At 46.0% G+C, this 18,292-nt stretch overlaps 1 protein-coding gene across 7 annotated transcripts in view; it reads right to left on the minus strand.

Annotated features, from left to right (window-relative positions):
* KANSL1 (KAT8 regulatory NSL complex subunit 1) overlaps positions 1–18,292 on the minus strand; it is a 97,047-nt gene that overhangs the window by 53,099 nt on the left and 25,656 nt on the right. The gene's annotated exons all lie outside the window — the stretch shown is intronic.

Consider the following 18,292-nt stretch of genomic DNA (forward strand, 5'->3'; position numbering starts at 1 on the left):
AAAAAAAAAAAAAAAAAAAAACCGCAGCAAAAACGCCCTGTGTGACCTTACCCTAATAGTGCTCTATGGGCCTAATTGTACATAGGTAGTACAGCCAATTTATACTTTTATTGACCTTAAAAGGGTTATCCCCAAGTGTAGCATAGGGAATAACTTTACTAAGACCGGCTCTCTGTAGAATCATCTTGAATGTAGTGGAGATGTGCATCCTCAGCCTCCGCTCTATCCATGTGCTATGGGACTGCTGGGTACGAATACAGCAATCCCATAGACAATGAATAGAGCAGAGGCTGAGGATGCACATCTCCACTACAATCATGTCGGGGTGGAAGAGGCTGGTTCTCAGGACAGGCTAGAATTCGCCATTTTGGAATAACCCTTTATTATCAGAAAAGCACTTTGCACACCGCGATTACCATTTCCAGTGTCTTTCTATAGTCTGTGACAAGCACAAATTGACAGAGGGGAACAATCTATGAAACAATACTTATTCAGGAAACGCTTCGGGCCTTCCAGATCTGGGTTGGGTCCAGCCTCGCTCAGCTGTAGGACAAAGCCAAACTCTCGGCTGTAATCCTGAGCTGTGGTGGAGGAGGACAAGGACAAGATGTGGGACCCAAGATTGTGACCTCAAATGAACACCGACAATAACGACTATCCGTCATCAGGACTCCCACAAGGTCACATCATCGCTGTGGTTGTTTTTTGTTGGACAACAGTAAGGCTATGTGCACACGTTCAGGTTTTTTTTTTTAGCTTTTTTTGTGGTAAAAACGCTATAAAAACTCATTAAAAACGCGTACATTATGCATCCTATCATTTAGAATGCATTCTGCATGTTTTGTGCACATGATGCGCTTTTTTCCGCAAAAAAAAAAAAAAACGCATTGCGGGAAAAAAAAGCAGCATGTTCATTAATTTTGCGGATTTTCTGCGTTTTTCCCGCTATTGTATGCATTTGGGGAAAAAAACGCACAAAAAACACGTCAACACGTGAAAAAAAACGCATGCGGATTTCTGGCAGAAATGTCCGGTTTTTGTCAGGAAAATTTCTGCAAGAAATCCTGACGTGTGCACATACCCTAACAGTCAATCAGCAGTGGCCACCAGTCTCGTGTAGTATTCCTAATTGTGCCATGAGCTTCTCCGCAGAGTGGGCACCGGGGTTCACAGCAATATGAAAGTAACAGTATACAACTCCCATTGACGGGCAAACACGGCATCCCCAGAGCTGAAGAGATACCGCGATGTATTAAACACCAAAAATGAAATTGGGAAACACAAAATTACACATGACTAACGGACTTGCAGAAACATCCAACTGCAAGAGGCGGCTGGCTTGCTTCCTCCTCCAGTTATAGATCAGGAGTGCCAGCTTTAGGAAATAATAGGCAGCTCCTACAAATGTGGAGGTCTCGATAAACCACCTATAGAGGGTGGGTGGTCCTAGTAACATGCAGAGACAATTGAGGGTTCAGGCCTTACACCACAGCTTCCTTCATTCTTCTGGCTGCCTCATTATTATCATCCCTTTATAATGGGCATCCCCATGTTTTATAAAGTAGTGGCACATTGGCATGACTTAATGAACGTGGAAACTAATCTCTGGGACGCATGAGACAGAAGGGGCTGCAGCACTAACATAGCGCTGCATTATAAGTCCTCACTGCACACAGTCATCCTAGACACTTGGTTGAGAGGGTGATCGGGATAATACCGCAGGGAAAAACAGCACTGGGCTCCTCAGTATGGTGGACACAAGTGGCCAAGAAAGCCTGAAGGTTCAATGGGCATAAACTAATGGCACATCCAAGAGGGGACACCATGTAAAGCTTAAAGAGGGCGACAAGGTCACACTTCACCCATGTATGAGGGCACTACAGCGTTTGTTGGCGCCTGTACACATTAGATATGCGACTATACTGGATATCAGCCCAATACTCAGCTTTAAGTTGAGGACATAGGCCGTTGTAATATACCTTGCCTTGGGCAAAATTCACCATGGTCACAATATGCTTGTGATGAACAGGAGTCTACAAAGTTTCATGGAGGACCCATGTCCAGCTGCAATCACTGACAGCAGCATAGCTCTCCCCCTCAATAGCAAAAAATAAAAACAAGAATGAAAGCCCAGCCTCTTGTCTGCAAAAAAATGGACATCAAACATTGCGCTCACCGTAAGATTTCTGCAGGCGACACGTCTATTTCAGGAGAGGCAGAGAAACACTGTGGTCCCAATTGTCATCTTACATTATTAATTTCCAGGGATACCAAACGGTTTCAGGCAATCAAAAAAAAAATATTAAAAGACATTGTAGCCGGTCTTCTGACTTTACAAGCCAAACACATGTACATGGATGGTTAAAACAAGGTGAGGCCCAGAGCAGGAAGTCATTAGTCCAGACTGCTTAAGGAAAGGAAGGAAAGAAGCAGAAGGAGGGGGTTGACTCCTGTCATTAGTGATCATCACCCTACACACAAAGGAAAATTATCCCTGAAACTATTGATAATTCCTAGAAATGATACGCAGCGCTTACTAACTGCAGCTTGGTGTCCATATGACAACACTTCTTGTCCTGCTCTCTGGTGGTCCAGATCACCATCCACACCCTGTCTGTGATATAAGTAGACGTTTGTATATATGCGGATTTGTCTGGGTGGCAATTTAGATCCTACCACAAGTGGAAGAATACAAGGCAAGACATCTAGTCATGGGGTAATGGTAAAATAGCAGCGGTAATCACTGGGTCTGCAAGACAAGGAGCCATCAGATGGGAGCCATGGGTAATGCCCATATATCTAAGTGTTTTGGCAATTTTTTGCCCAACAGCCATTTCTCTACTGCCAATACATTCTTGCTTCTGCCAAGCACACATGCAGAGATTTTCCGCCATCGGGAAAAAAAAAAAATAGAAATAAAAATCACCAAATATCTTGTCTCCTGCAAAAAAGTATTGAAATTCAATGTGCCCGATCCTTCACTTCACAGACATCTGTTGGGAGAAGAGTGGTAAGGTCTTCAGACATTAGAAGTCAGGCAGTGCCAACAGTCAGACTCATAAGCACTCTACTCCTCGGTGGTCAGGCCTCATCTGGAATACTGTGTCCAGTTCTGGGCACCACATTTATATAATAATAATAATAAAAAAAAAAAAAAACACAAGTTCAGAGAAGAGCTACCAAGATGGTGAGCCGACTGCAAAGTATGTCCTACGAGGAGCGGTTAAAGGATCTGGGAATGTTTAGCTTGCAAAAAAGAAGGCTAAGAAGACTTAATAGCTGTCTACAAATATCTGAAGGTCTGTCACAGTGTAGAGGGATCATTCTCATTTGCACATGGAAACACGAGAAGCAATAGAATGAAACTGGAAGGGAGAAGATACAGATTAGATATCTGAAAAAAAACTTTGTTAGTGAGGGTATGTGCACACGTCATGATTTCTTGCAGAAATTTTCCTGACAAAAAAGCTGACATTTCTGCCAGAAATACGCATGCGATTTTACAGCGTTTTTGGTGCGTTTTTTCCCCAAATGCATAGAATAGCGGGGAAAAACGCAGAAAATCCGCAAAATTAATGAACATGCTGCTTTAAAAAAGCGCATCATGTAACAAAACATGGAGAATGCATTCTAAATGATAGGATACATAATGTATGCGTTTTTAATGAGTTTTTATAGCGTTTTTACCGCGAAAAAAAAAAGAACGCGAAAAAACCTGAACGTTTGCACATACCCTGAGTGTGATCAATGAGTGGAACAGGCTGCCACAGGAGGTGGCGAGATCTCCTCCAATGGAAGTCTTCACACAGAGGCTGGACAGACATCTGTCAGAGATGGTTTAGTGAATCCTACTTTGAGCAGGGAGTTGGACCAGATGACCCAGGAGGTCCCTTCCAACTCTACCATTCTAACAGTAGAATGAATAAGACAACAAAAACTTCATCCTCCAAACGCAGTGTTTTGTTTTTTCAACTCATGTCAAAAACACAAGAAAAAAAAAAAAGTTAATTCTGCATATTTTTATTGAGTTGTTTTCTCAATGAGATGAAAAAGGCTTAACAAAACTCTCAAATGGAAAAAAAAAACAAAAAAAACAAAAAACAAACAACATAAGTAAATACTAGGGAAGAAAAAAAAAAAGCCCTAGGTTCCAAAAAAGGGATCGCGTTTAGCGATCGCGCTAGCGCAGATACCCAATCTGCGCTAGCGAGAACGGACCCCAAAACGCTGCAGACCGCGTTCGAGGTCCGTCACAAAATAACGGCACATCGCTAACGCATGCCAAAAATGACATGCGTTAGGGATGCATTACATACATTGCGGTCAATGGGTGCACTAACGGATCCGTTACATTGCGTTAGTGGCGCTACGTAACGGATTCTGTTAGATACCCACTAACGCAATGTGAACCTAGCCTAAGAAACTTGAACTTCCGAACATTGCAGAGAACACCAATGTCCTCTCCAGTCAGGATTCTCATCCCACCCTTAATCGGCACAGATGTTGGACGGGTTTAACCCCCGACACTCACACGCATCCCAATCCACAGACACGAAGCCGTAAACGCCACAACATAAAAGCCCGCGATTGTAGCGCTGCCGCCTGCTCTCCTGAGCTGCGGACACTCCTAGACTTCACAAAGGACAATTATTTTCTTTGGAATTACAAAACCGCAGTGAGTGATTTCCCAGAGTACAATGCATGAATGCATGGCGAGAGTAGAGCAGTCTGTCTGTGAATTAAATCTCTGCTCAGACAAGGCCAAATCAGCAGCTTTTAGCCACAGGAGGTCACCTTATTGCCACTCCATGCAAGAAAGCCTAGTCTCCGGCCGAAAGGTGGCGCGCTCAGATGAAGTTACAGTCTGAAACAAACCATTATCTGTGCAAATATAGTAATATTTACCAAAAACGGTGAACACTGACAACAGTCCAGAACAATATACGGTATACAGGATTTCCAGGAGTGAAAAATGCAGCATGTAGCAGCTTCCTATACCACACACACCCCTGCCCCAACATACACATACAACCCTACATACACACTCCCTTTCCCAACACACGCAGGCTTACATACGGCATGGTGTGCATGGATTCACGTTGTAGTGGTAAATCGAAGGAGGAATGTGCACATGAAGCAGCTTTTACATGACTACAACTCACCCACTGATGTGAAGCCTTGTACACAATGCAGTATGTAGAAGTTAAATGGATAGTGATCAAGTGTGATCTAGTGGGGTACAAAGCAAGGCCTGATGAGTTCATATTGTGTCAGTTGTAAGGATGAATTCTAGGAACACTTTCCATGGCCACTTTCCCAGCTTCAGGCGAGCTTCATACATCCATGTACTTGGACCGAGAAGCAAAGACTGGCTGATGGTCTCCTGACCAGACTATGCTGTGACGGACCTGTAAGACGCGGATATGTGAACGCAGCACTATGGATGGTCTCTGCTATTCTTCCCACAGCCATTGTGGACAGCTCCCTGCTACCACCAGGCCATACACAGGATATGGGAATAGCTTGTATTTCATTAGGGTACCGTCACGCAGTGCAATTTTGATCGCTATGACGGCACGATTCGTGACGTTCGAGCGATATAGTTACGAGATCGCAGTGTGTGACACGCTCCTGCGATCAGGGACCCCGCTGAGAATCGTACGTCGTAGCACATCGTTTGAAACTTTCTTTCGTCGTCTAGTGTCCCGCTGTGGCGGCATGATCGCATGGTGTAACAAAGGTGTGCACGATATTGTATACGATGTGCGTATAGTAACCAACGGCTTCTACATCGCACATACGTCATGAAATTATCGCTCCAGCGTCGTAGATTGCAAAGTGTGACAGCAGTCTACGACGCTGGAGCGATATTGTTACGATGCTGGAGCGTCACGGATCGTACCGTCGTAGCGATGAAAATTGCACTGTGTGACGGTACCCTTAGGGCAAAAGCTTTGAAGGTGTTGAGTGAAATCTAAAGGATCAAAGCAGTGAAGATCAGCACTCAGCACCCACCAATATCTCATGGGCTTTATGCCACCAGCACCAAGTCTTCCTTCTAGCACCCCAAGCAAACAACCTAAAAAGGTACATCATACTGGGAGAGGACTTGTTTAACCCATTTTGTTATTTATTTTCTTAGAAGAACTTGAAGGTAGGATGCAGCAATGATTTACCACAATAAGTCTCACAACATCTTGGTGAGTACTTGAGATCATCTGCAGCTATTCTCCATACAAGCCAAGTACATAATTCTCCAAGGTTGGACAGATCTTAGGAGTTAGGTCATCAACATGCCCAGTAATTTGCTCCAGGGTGTTAAGGGTATGACTATGCGCACATGATCAGTTAACGCAGCAGGTTGGACGGTGTGTGTACTAGTGCAGCGCCCATATGTTGTTACACCATAGTGGATTTAAAGAAATCCCATGCCCACTGTGTCCATAGACACATGCAGCATGCCAATTTCTCTTGTGGAGAAATGAGTCTTTGCAAGAGAAATTTTACCCATGGAATATATTTGAAGAGATGAATCCACACGGTTTAGTGATCACATGTTGATTCACCTGCGTTCAACAGACGACAGCACTTTGGACACAGCAGACATGCCCTGCCACTTCCGGATCGTGTGAACACAGCCCAACAACATTTACGGTATTTTCAGGTTACTAAAGAAAATCCCATTGTCTGCCTGAGTGGTCTATACAGCACCTGCAGTAACAGGTCTCCTTCCGTCCTACCATGTTGCAGGGTCACTAACCCTACAACACAAAAACGTCCACACCATACCATGAAACAAATGAAGAAAGCAAACCACATATGGCATTGCAAGCATACCTGATACGTCAGACCCCAGGTAGGGAAACTCAGGCCGGCGGGCTGTTTACAGCCCTCGATTACCTTTTATTCGACCCCCGGGCAGTATCCCAGGGACCACAGTGCCTCGGTCAGCAGCTATATATTGCGAGACACTAGCACATAAATTTCGTCTTGCTCTGTCAGCACGTGTACACAGTGATCACAATACTGAAAGCTGAGGCACATGCCATGAATGATTACGTCCTTCCTGACACCAGAGCCAATGTCAGGAAATACTTTGGGGGTGGAGTTAGCCTGCAATTTGTACAACCCCCAAAGGATGGTATAAATATCAAAATGGCCCTTGGTACAAAAAACTCCCCACCATAGAAATTGAAGAGTGGTCCTGTGCATGCAACATTGCCAGTGTCAGGCAGCGGCTGCAAAGGCAAATAAAATAATGGGATGCATTAAAAGAGGCATAGATGCTCATGAGGAGAATATAATTTTACCTCTATACAAGTCACTAGTTCGACCACACTTAGAATACTGTGCACAGTTCTGGTCTCCGGTGTATAAGAAAGACATAGCTGAACTGGAGCGGGTGCAGAGAAGAGCGACCAAGGTTATTAGAGGACTGGGGGGTCTGCAATACCAAGATAGGTTATTACACTTGGGGCTATTTAGTTTGGAAAAGCGAAGACTAAGGGGTGATCTTATTTTAATGTATAAATATATGAGGGGACAGTACAAAGACCTTTCTGATGATCTTTTTTATCATAGACCTGAAACAGGGACAAGGGGGCATCCTCTGCGGTTGGAGGAAAAAAGGTTTAAGCATAATAACAGACGCGGATTCTTTACTGTAAGAGCAGTGAGACTATGGAACTCTCTGCTGTATGATGTTGTAATGAGTGATTCATTACTTAAATTTAAGAGGGGACTGGATGCCTTTCTGGAAAAGTATAATGTTACAGGGTATATACACTAGATTCCTTGATAGGGCGTTGATCCAGGGAACTAGTCTGATTGCCGTATGTGGAGTCGGGAAGGAATTTTTTTCCCCAATGTGGAGCTTACTCTTTGCCACATGGGTTTTTTTTGCCTTCCTCTGGATCAACATGTTAGGGCATGTTAGGTTAGGCTATGGGTTGAACTAGATGGACATATAGTCTTCCTTCAACCTTAATAACTATGTAACTATGTAACTTCTGCCACTACATGAATTTTAAAATTTCATTTTTACTAACTTTTCTGCCTTATTTTCATTTGTCCCTAAAGTAGTAGTGGAGACTGGCTGCTAGGATGTCTCCAGTACACAGAGACTTAATGGATTCTTGCTCCCCTGTCTGCATGTAGCACATGTTGAGAAGCGGCAGGGCTCTCCAAAAAGACATACGGCAGTACTGAGCCATGTAGCTGTGAATGCAGCTCTGGGGTTGGGTAAACACTTGATACTATCTAGTAACACAGCCCCATGTGATAAATCACTTTGCTCCTCCCACTTCCTTCCCTTTGCATAAGCTTTAATAGGCAGCTGTAATCTGGCCCTTCAGTCAGTCGGCAGGGTCTTGATCTGACTGTTTTCGAAGGGGGTCTTGATCTGACTGTTTTCGAAGGATAAGTTCGGGAGGCAGAGAAGAGGAGAAGTTGCTGAAGATGAAGATTTGTCTAACTACTATATTTTTTGATAATGACACACTCCAAATTTTGAGGAAAAAAATAGGAATTGTTTTTTTAATGAAACGGTGGCACTTCTTATAATCCATGCGTCTTATTGCTTACCGGGGGTAATGGCTGTGGTGAAGCGGGGTCCCAGGGTCACTGCTGGAGGAGGCAGGAGTGGGGTGATGCTGGAGGCCGCAGGCTGGAATGAGGGGGTGTTCCGATGTGTGGCGTGCCGCTAAGGGGGTCTCCGGCGACATTTTGTGAAAGGCCAGAGGCAGTTCCATGGTTTCCTATGCGGTGGACTCCGGGAAAATTGGCGCCGGGGGCGGCGCATGCACAGATGGAGATCTCAGTGAGATCAGCGCCGAGATCTCATCTCCCGAGATCTTGGTGCCGAGATCTCCATCTGCGCATGCGTGCCGCCCCGGCGCCAATTTTCCCGGAGTCCACCTGACCGCATAAGGAAACCATGGACCTGCGGGGCCTCTGGCCTGTCACAAAATATTGGCAGAGCCCCCGCAGCACCGGAGACACCCGCAACAGCACCGCCGGGCACCCCCTCATCCCAGCTTGTGGCCTGCAGCAATGATACTGGTAAGGTATATCTGCATTATAAGATGCCCCCCACATTTTTCCATCTTGCATCTTATAATCTGAAAAACACAGTATATAGTTTACAAGGTTTCCTATATGTGCCTGTACTACTGATTTATGGAAATTTCAGTAAGCAGCCAGTGACCATTCAATTCTTTTTTTTTTTGCTGGGCACTGCATCCCCAGGCAGAATTATGATGTCGCATGAGGCGAAAGTCACAATATAGCGGTGCGAGACTAACAATAGGGTTCTGTACAGTCACGAAAGGAAAGTTGCAATATACCCCACAAAATATGGTGGTAGGAGTTATAGGAAATTACTAAGAAGAATATAACAAACACATTAGAAACAGATTATCCCTTGCCAACCTTGTCCTCAAACCCCAGCTGATATCATCCAAGGTTGTGGGAATGTCTTGAAAGATGGGAGGGTGGATAGTGAGGAAGAGGAAAGCAGAGAGAGAAGTAGGTCGTTGACAGACTGCAAATGGATGGAAAGCAGATGGATAGGAGGCAGACATTAAATAACCCTTAGTGCATCCATACAATCTAGGACTGCAGCATCCGACACTGCCACGATTAAGCCAAAACCATCTCTGGAGGCCATTTATCATCAGGTGAAACAGTAAAAGGACACCAAATATATTGCTGTATGGCCAGAGACCCACCATACTCACCCACTAAAGATTTTACGATGCTCATCAAGAGAATTGCTTTTCACTTAAAAAATTTACACTGCAAGATTATCGTGAACGAGGCTTACTAGGAACACGAAAATCTACCACAATCAGGTTGCCGATCAGATGTCAAAAGCGCAAAATGCCCGCTCGTCAGGTGAAATGATCTTTTTTTGCTGCATAAAAAAAAAATCATTCTCGGCAGTGCCTGTGAACAGGTGAGGGCAATGGCAACCTATGCACACACTGAATAATACTATTAAATGACCGCCAATGAGTATTTACTCATCGTCAGTCACTTATCACAAAATGCGGTGGTATACAAGAAAAGCATTAACAGAGTTCTTCAGGGCCTGCCTAAGTAACCCAGATATAATCACTCCCATCCACTTCCCATAAAGATGTGCCAGAGCCCATACATGGCAACCCAGACTGGTCAATACTGGGCACAATACTGGTGGAGCCAATGCAAGGTAGTACTTGGCATGTCCAAAAAGTGTTCATGTTAGTTCCCACACAGTGTAACTCTCCTGGTAAGTTACTGATCTGCGCCATGGGAGTACGGGTATAGGACAAGGACAACAACTTAATATGCGCTAGGCTTGATGCCAACTGTATCTGTAGCACCACAGAGCACTCCACTGCCATAATACGGAAGAGCAGTCCCACCACTATGACACCCACATACAGCTCTACCTGCAGGCTCTGGGGCCATTTTAAGGCTTACTATTTACCATCATAGTCTGTGTAGAGAACTGGAGATCTTGTGGTCCATGAAACAAAGCAACACTTGGTGCTTTGCCCAGTGAGCATCATGGCTCTGACTTCTAGGGTGATGCGTCTCTTCAAGATGCCCCACAGACCTCAAGATGCAAAGGAAATGCCGCAGGCTACATAACAGAAGTATAATTGTCCCCTTAGACAAAGAGGCAGGATAGATCTCTCCTAATATTGATTGCACAAAGTTAAAGCAGATAAAAATGATTGGGCTAAACGCACACATGGCTTTACATAGTCTAGGCCACCTGCATGGGGGCCCTCGTCTGGCAAGACAGCAATGGTAGAGTTAACACCACAGAGCCAGGAATTCTAGGAATGCCAAAGTATCCAGGGATATTACTGGCTGGAAGAGAGACACAGGTAACCATGGTAGTAATACCCGCCTCTCTCGCAGCGGGCACAGGTAGCAAACGCAAAGAATGGAAATAGAGCTGGTCAAAATGCTACCACCCAGACAGGCAGCAGCATGAAAGGTGCAGCTCTACGTAATAAAGATGGACACACCTCCTAATATTTAGGATGGCAAGGGCAAAGAGTATCGAAAGCGAGCACACAGGAAAATCAATTTCACTAATGCAGTAGAGCTAGCAGCTGAGGCACAAACCCCTGCGATATGCAGAAGACAAGCCCACAACACTGGCGGGCATCCTCCATTTGTAATGGATAGGATCTGCAGCTTCACAATCTGAGCATTAGTGACCATGGGGTAGAGCCGTCAGCCAGGGCCGGCCACGCAGACATACTCCGTATTGTAGAAAAGAACAGAGCGCAGTCAGTCCCCACCTAGCAGAATACAAAGAGCCTCACACGGCCTTGCGCCATACACCAGGGCCCGGCACATTCAGCTGGCAACAGCTGTGGCCAACACTGCATTGAAGAAATACTTATGTATGCGGCCTACACTCCCAGGGAGAACACACAGAAGGGGATCCAGCCATGAAATATACATTAACTAGACGAGACCTAAAGTAGGACTCCTTATAGCATAAATGTCAAACTCTGGCACGCAGGACCAATATATTTGACAGATGGCACCAGCACCAGTATTGCACTTTCAATTGTATCAGCATCATGGAAGCCAATACAGTTAAAAGTAATGATGAAGAGGGAAGCCATCCACTCCCTGCTCCATCATTCTCCCTCTGCATCTGACATCTCAGTGCATGACATCAGTATTTCTGGCCTGCTGTACTGAGCAGTGAAGAGCTTCAAAGCACTCTCTACCAAAGCCTGTGTGGAGGGCTATGTGGGGGCCCACTAGCCTGTGTGGAGGGCTATGTGGGGGCCCACTAGCCTGTGTGGAGGCCTACAGTGGGGAAAAAAGCATTTAGTCAGCCATCAATTGTGCAAGTTCTCTCACTTAAAATGATGAGAGAGGCCTGTAATTGACATCATAGGTATACCACAACTATGAGAGTCAAAATGAGCAAACAAATCCAGAAAATCACCTTGTCTGATTTGACAAGATTTATTTAGCAAATTATGATGGAAAATACCGTATATACTCGAGTATAAGCCGACCCGAGTATAAGCCGACCCGAGTATAAGCCGACCCCCCTAATTTTGCCACAAAAAACTGGGAAAACTTATTGACTCGAGTATAAGCCTAGGGTGGAAATGCAGCATTTACCGGTGAATTTCAAAAATAAAAATAGATCATTATTTCCCCATAGCTGTGCCATATAGTGCTCTGCACCGTTCATATTTCCCCATAGGTGTGAACCATATAGTGCTCTGCACCGTTCATTGTGCCCCCTAGCTGTGCCATATACGGTGCTCTGCACCGTTCATTGTGCCCCATAGATGTGCCATATACGGTGCTCTGCACCGTTCACTGTGCCCCATAGCTGTGCCATATACGGTGCTCTGCACCGTTCACTGTGCCCCATAGCTGTGCTGTGCCATATACGGTGCTCTGCACCGTTCACTGTGCCCCATAGCTGTGCCATATACGGTGCCCTGCACCGTTCACTGTGCCCCATAGCTGTGCTGTGCCATATACGGTGCTCTGCACCGTTCACTGTGCCCCATAGCTGTGCTGTGCCATATACGGTGCTCTGCACCGTTCACTGTGCCCCATAGCTGTGCCATATACGGTGCTCTGCACCGTTCACTGTGCCCCATAGCTGTGCTGTGCCATATACGGTGCTCTGCACCGTTCACTGTGCCCCATAGATGTGCCATATACGGTGCTCTGCACCATTCACTGTGCCCCATAGATGTGCCATATACGGTGCTCTGCACCGTTCACTGTGCCCCATAGCTGTGCCATATACGGTGCCCTGCACCGTTCACTGTGCCCCATAGCTGTGCTGTGCCATATACGGTGCTCTGCACCGTTCACTGTGCCCCATAGCTGTGCTGTGCCATATACGGTGCTCTGCACCGTTCACTGTGCCCCATAGCTGTGCTGTGCCATATACGGTGCTCTGCACCGTTCACTGTGCCCCATAGATGTTCCACATAAATTTGTGCCGCCGCTGCCGCAATAAAGAAAAAAAAACACATACTCACCTCCCTTGATTGCAGCTCCCGGCGTCTCGTTCCGGCGCCTCCATCTTCCCGGCGTCTCTGCTCTGACTGATCAGGCAGAGGGCGCCGCGCACACTGTATGCGTCATCGCGCCCTCTGCCTGAACAGTCACAGAGCAGAGACGCCGGGAAGATGGAGGCGCCGGCCGGGAAGATGGATCGGCGCCCGGCGGCTGGAACGAGGACAGGTGAATATGCTATACTCACCTAGTCCTGGCGATCCTCGCGCTGTCCCCTCCTGACTTCGGTGCCGCAGCTTCTTTCTCTATCAGCGGTCACCGGCACCGCTGATTAGAGAAATGAATAAGCGGCTCCGCCCCTATGGGAGGTGGAGCCGCTTATTCATTTCTGTAATGAGCGGTCCCACGTGACCGCTGAAGAGAGGAAGAAACTGCAGCGCCGAAGCCCGTGGGACGGCAGGGACAGCGCGAGGATCGCTGGGACTAGGTAAGTATACCTCAGCGCCCTCACCCGCCGACCCCACCGCTACCGTGACTCGAGTATAAGCCGAGGGGGGCACTTTCAGCCCAAAAATTTGGGCTGAAAATCTCGGCTTATACTCGAGTATATACGGTAAGTATTTGGCCACCTAAAAACATGCAAGATTTCTGGCACTCACAGACCTGTAATTTCTTCTTTAAGAGGATCCTCTGTCCTCCACTCATTAACTGTAGTAATGGCATCTGTGTGAACTTGTTATCTGTATAAAAGACGCCTGACTACAACCCCAAATAGTCATACTCCAAACTCCACTATGGTGAAGACCAAAGAGCTGTTGAAGGACACCAGAAACAAAATTGTAGCCCTGCACCAGGCTGGGAAGACTGAATCTGCAATAGGCAAGAAGCTTGGTGTGATGAAATCAACTGTGGGAGCAATAAAAAGAAAATGGAAGACATACAACTGATAATCTCCCTCGATCTGGGGCTCCATGCAAGATCTCACCCCATGGGGTCAAAATGATCACAAGAACGTTGAGCAAAAATCCCAGAATCACACAGGGGGACCTAGAGAATTACCTGCATAGAGATGGGATCACCGTAACAAAGGCTACCATCAGCAACACAATACGCCACCAGAGACTCAGATCATGCAGTGCCAGACGTGTCCCACCACTTAAGCCAGAAGTTTGCTAGAGAGCATTTGGATTATCCAGAAGAGTTTTGGGAGAATGTCATATGGCCTGATGAAACCAAAGTAGAACTATTTAGTAGATACAAAAAACTCGTCATATTTGGAGGAGACAGAATGCTGAGTTGCATCCAAAGAACACCATGCCTACTGTGAAGCATGGGGGTAGCGACATCATGCTTTGGGACTGTTTCTCTGCAAAGGGACTAGGACGACTGATCCGTGTACATGAAAGAATGAATGGGGCCATGTATCGTGAGATTTTGAGTGCAAACCTCCTTCCAACAGCAAGGGCATTGAAGATGAAATATGGATGAGTCTTTCAGCACGATAATGATCCCAAGCACACAGCCAGGGTAATGAAGGAGTGGGTTCGCAAGAAGCATATGAAGGTCCTGGAGTGGCCTAGCCAGACTCCAGATCTCAACCCCATAGAAAACCTTTGGAGGGAGTTGAAAGTCCGTGTTGCCCAGCGACAGGCCCAAAATCACTGCTCTAGAGATCTGCATGGAGGAACGGGCCAACATACCACCAACAGTGTGTGCCAGCAATGTGAAGACTTACAGAAAACGATTCACCTCTGTCATTGCCAACAAAGCATATATAACAAAATATTGAGATGAACTTTTGTTAATGACGAAATACTTATTTTCCCCAATAATTTGCAAAATAAATCTTGCCAAATCAGACAAGGTGATTTTCTGGATTTGTTTTCTCATTTTGACTCTCATAGTTGTGTTCTACCTATGATGTCAAATACATGTCTCCCTCATCTTTTTAAGTGGGAGAACTTGCACAATTGGTGGCTGCCAAATACTTTACTTCCCCACTGTATGTGGGGATCACAGCTGAGGCATCACAGTGTGTTGGCATCACCATACTTTGCCAGCGTGATGGGGTGTACAGTCGGTAGGGTTATTATTCCATGCATGTGGAGCTTACCGTGGAAGTATTCACTGTTTGGGAGGGGGGTGGGGGGAGGGGGGAACTTTTGTTTGCACTTTCATCATAAAGCATGATGCTATCTAAACTTCAATAGAAGGAAAATTACTTTGTAATAGCTGCAAAGTCTTGAGATATGCTCTTTTGTGACAACAATGAATAAAGGTTTTTTTGTTTTTTTTAGGGGAGGGGTGGTATTTGAACATCTGCTGTGGGGCCCCATGATTTCTAAATACACCCCTGCCCACGAGGAAATGCCCGATGTTCCGTTTATCTGATCTGACTCTTAAGATCTATTAATAAAAATGTACTTTGTTCATGGGACAACTCCATTAAGTTTGTTTCCATATGAAAAGGTTCATTACCATATTGAATAAGGAAAAATTTCAATTGTAGATATTTTTAATAAATAAATATCAAGGACGGCCCACGACTGTCCCAAGTTTTTCATTTTGGCCCTCTATGTATTTGAGTTTGACATCCCAGTGTCTAGACTACGGAACCCCATCAAAAACAGACTTCCGCCACAACCTACAAAGACCATATATTCTACAGGACAAGACAGGCACTAGCAGCTTTGGGACTTAGCAAAGAGGCCTTAAAAGTGCATGGAATTTAAAAAGGCAAGCCCTGTCCGTATTCGACAGGTACCAGTAGAACTAACGTCACCAACCCAGATCACCACCTCGTGTGGATGCGAGTGCAGCAGGACTTGCTCTTTAAGGTATCCTGTCAATTTGTATGTACACTCTAAAATAGATCATGAGACTACACAACGTGATGTAGGATGACGCCATCATCCTCTTCCAATCATAACATCCATTCCTCGTCCAGGGACTCTGCAGGACCCTGCATTACTAACGCCATGGCGTAAGGCGAGAGGAGGCAGTTCAATGTCAGATTGCAGGCTAATTAAAGTCAGCCATTGCCTGAGGACAGGCAGTCTTTGCTTCCCAGCATTCAAGCATTTTGTGGTAAGACATGACCAACCTCAGGAAGTCGCAGACAACACCTCTTTTTTCAAAGGAAACCATCATTACACCCATGCTGCCTGAAAAATGCATCAGAGCGTGGTTGCACGATTCCACCAAGGTGTACTCGGACATGTTGCAGTGTTCCATAGACAGCAGTTTGAGAAAGCGGTCAGGGTCTATAAGAAGAGGCTCAAAGTGCTATTCCAATCACCCAATATGCAGTCAATGTAATAATAATATTAGCAAATACCTCCAATTAGAAATGTAGGATAGTTTTTCTATTTTGCTAGGTTTCTTTTCTCATGTGCAGTTATTGCAGGACCTTAGGTATCTCCATGGTTACGACCACTGATATAGTGACAGTAAGCTACTTGCTAGTGGTCGTAACCATGGATCCCTACAGGTACCTTCACACTGAGCAACTTTACAACGAGAATGACAACGATCCGTGATGTTGCAGCGTCCTGGATAGCGATCTCGTTGTGTTTGACACGCACCAGCGATCAGGATCCTGCTGTGACATCGCTGGTCGTAGCTGAAAGTCCAGAACTTTATTTGGTCGCCAGGTCGGCGTGATTCGTCATGTTTGACAGCAAAAGCAACGCTGCCTGCAATGCTTTTTCACGGAGCTAACAACCAGCGAGAACGATAAGTAAATCACTGGATCGCTCCTGCATCGTTCTGGAGTTGCTGTGTTTGACATCTCTACAGCGACGCTCCAGCAATCTAGTTTAGGTCGGATCGTTGTCTATATCGCATGAGCGTCGTTAAATGTGACGGTAGCTTTAGATCCTGCAATGCCTACACATGGGGAAACATGGCGAATCAGAAAAACTATACTACATTTCTAAGTGGAGGCATTTGCTAATATTATTACTACTACACCTACTACATACTGGGACAGAATCTTAGAGATGGGAATACCTCTTAAGTTGTCAGATGAAGTCTCTGGCTGCCTTATCGCCACCCCACACCAGTCACTCCTAATTTACACACATAAGAAATGAGTCAATCAACTGGATTGGGAAGAGGAGGGCATCATAGGACAAGTTACATCGGCTTTTTAGAAGCATGTTTTCTCTGAATCATCTCAGCATTTCCAAGGAAAACCAGGGTTTGATTTAGTTGTTTGGGCAGCAGAAATCTTAACAGGTTCCCTTTAAGGCCACAATACACATTATGTACTCGAAAAATAATTGTTGATGGCAGCACAACTCACCGTGTAATAAGATTATACATGTGAGAGTTCTTCCCCATCCATTGAGCATCAGCCTGTGTAAAGGGGCCACTACACGTGTGCTGATCAACTTGTTAAAGCCCCAATACACAATAAGCAGCTGTCGGCTGAATGATGGCTCAGCCGATGAGCGCTCAGTACAGCCAGTTATCTCCCGTTTGCTCTAGGAGAGAGCTGAAGACAGAGGAGCATCTTTGTTGAGAGCAAAAGTATCGGTTGTTAAGATTCAGCAGACCAGTTCCTACTCTCTTCCAACATCATCTGTTGGGGGAGAGTTGGGAGGTCCCCCATATACATTAGATGCAGGACAATCCCGCAGACTCAGGAGGCTTTAGTGTAATGTGTATGGGGGCCTTATTATGGAGGCTAATCACAAAGGGCGCAGGAAAGGCAGCGTTTCCCCATTTCTACACTAAGATAGCGGACAGAATATCTCATCGGTCCATGTCTGCATCGCCTTCCCGATAAGAGTGGACTTTAGCGCACTGCGCATGCGCCCGCCATTTTGCAAGATGGCGGCACCCAGGGAGAAGACGGACGGACGGACACCGGGAGGCCGGGTAAGTATAAGGGGGGGAGATGAGGGCACGGGGTGGGGGGGTGGGTAGTCGTCTGACCCCCCTACCGCCACCGATCGCCTCCCCTCCGGTCCTCCGTCCTGTCATTTTCTGTCCTCCGCTCCCCTCCGTCCTCCTGTCCGCTCCTCCCCCCCCCCCCATCATACTTACCGACCTCCCGTGTCCCACCCGGTGTCCATCCGGCTGCTGCATGGGCGCCGCCATCTTGGAAAATGGCGGGCGCATGCGCAGTGCGCCCGAGGAATCTGCCAGCCGGCAGATTAGTTACAAGTACATTTTGATCGCTGTGATAGAACCTATCACAGCGATCAAAATAATAAAAAAATAAATAAACCCCCCTTTATCACCCCTATAGGTAGGGACAAAAATAAAATAAAGTTTT

This window comes from Ranitomeya imitator, chromosome 2 (genome assembly GCF_032444005.1).
Source record: "Ranitomeya imitator isolate aRanImi1 chromosome 2, aRanImi1.pri, whole genome shotgun sequence".
Classification (NCBI taxonomy): Eukaryota; Metazoa; Chordata; class Amphibia; order Anura; family Dendrobatidae; genus Ranitomeya; species Ranitomeya imitator.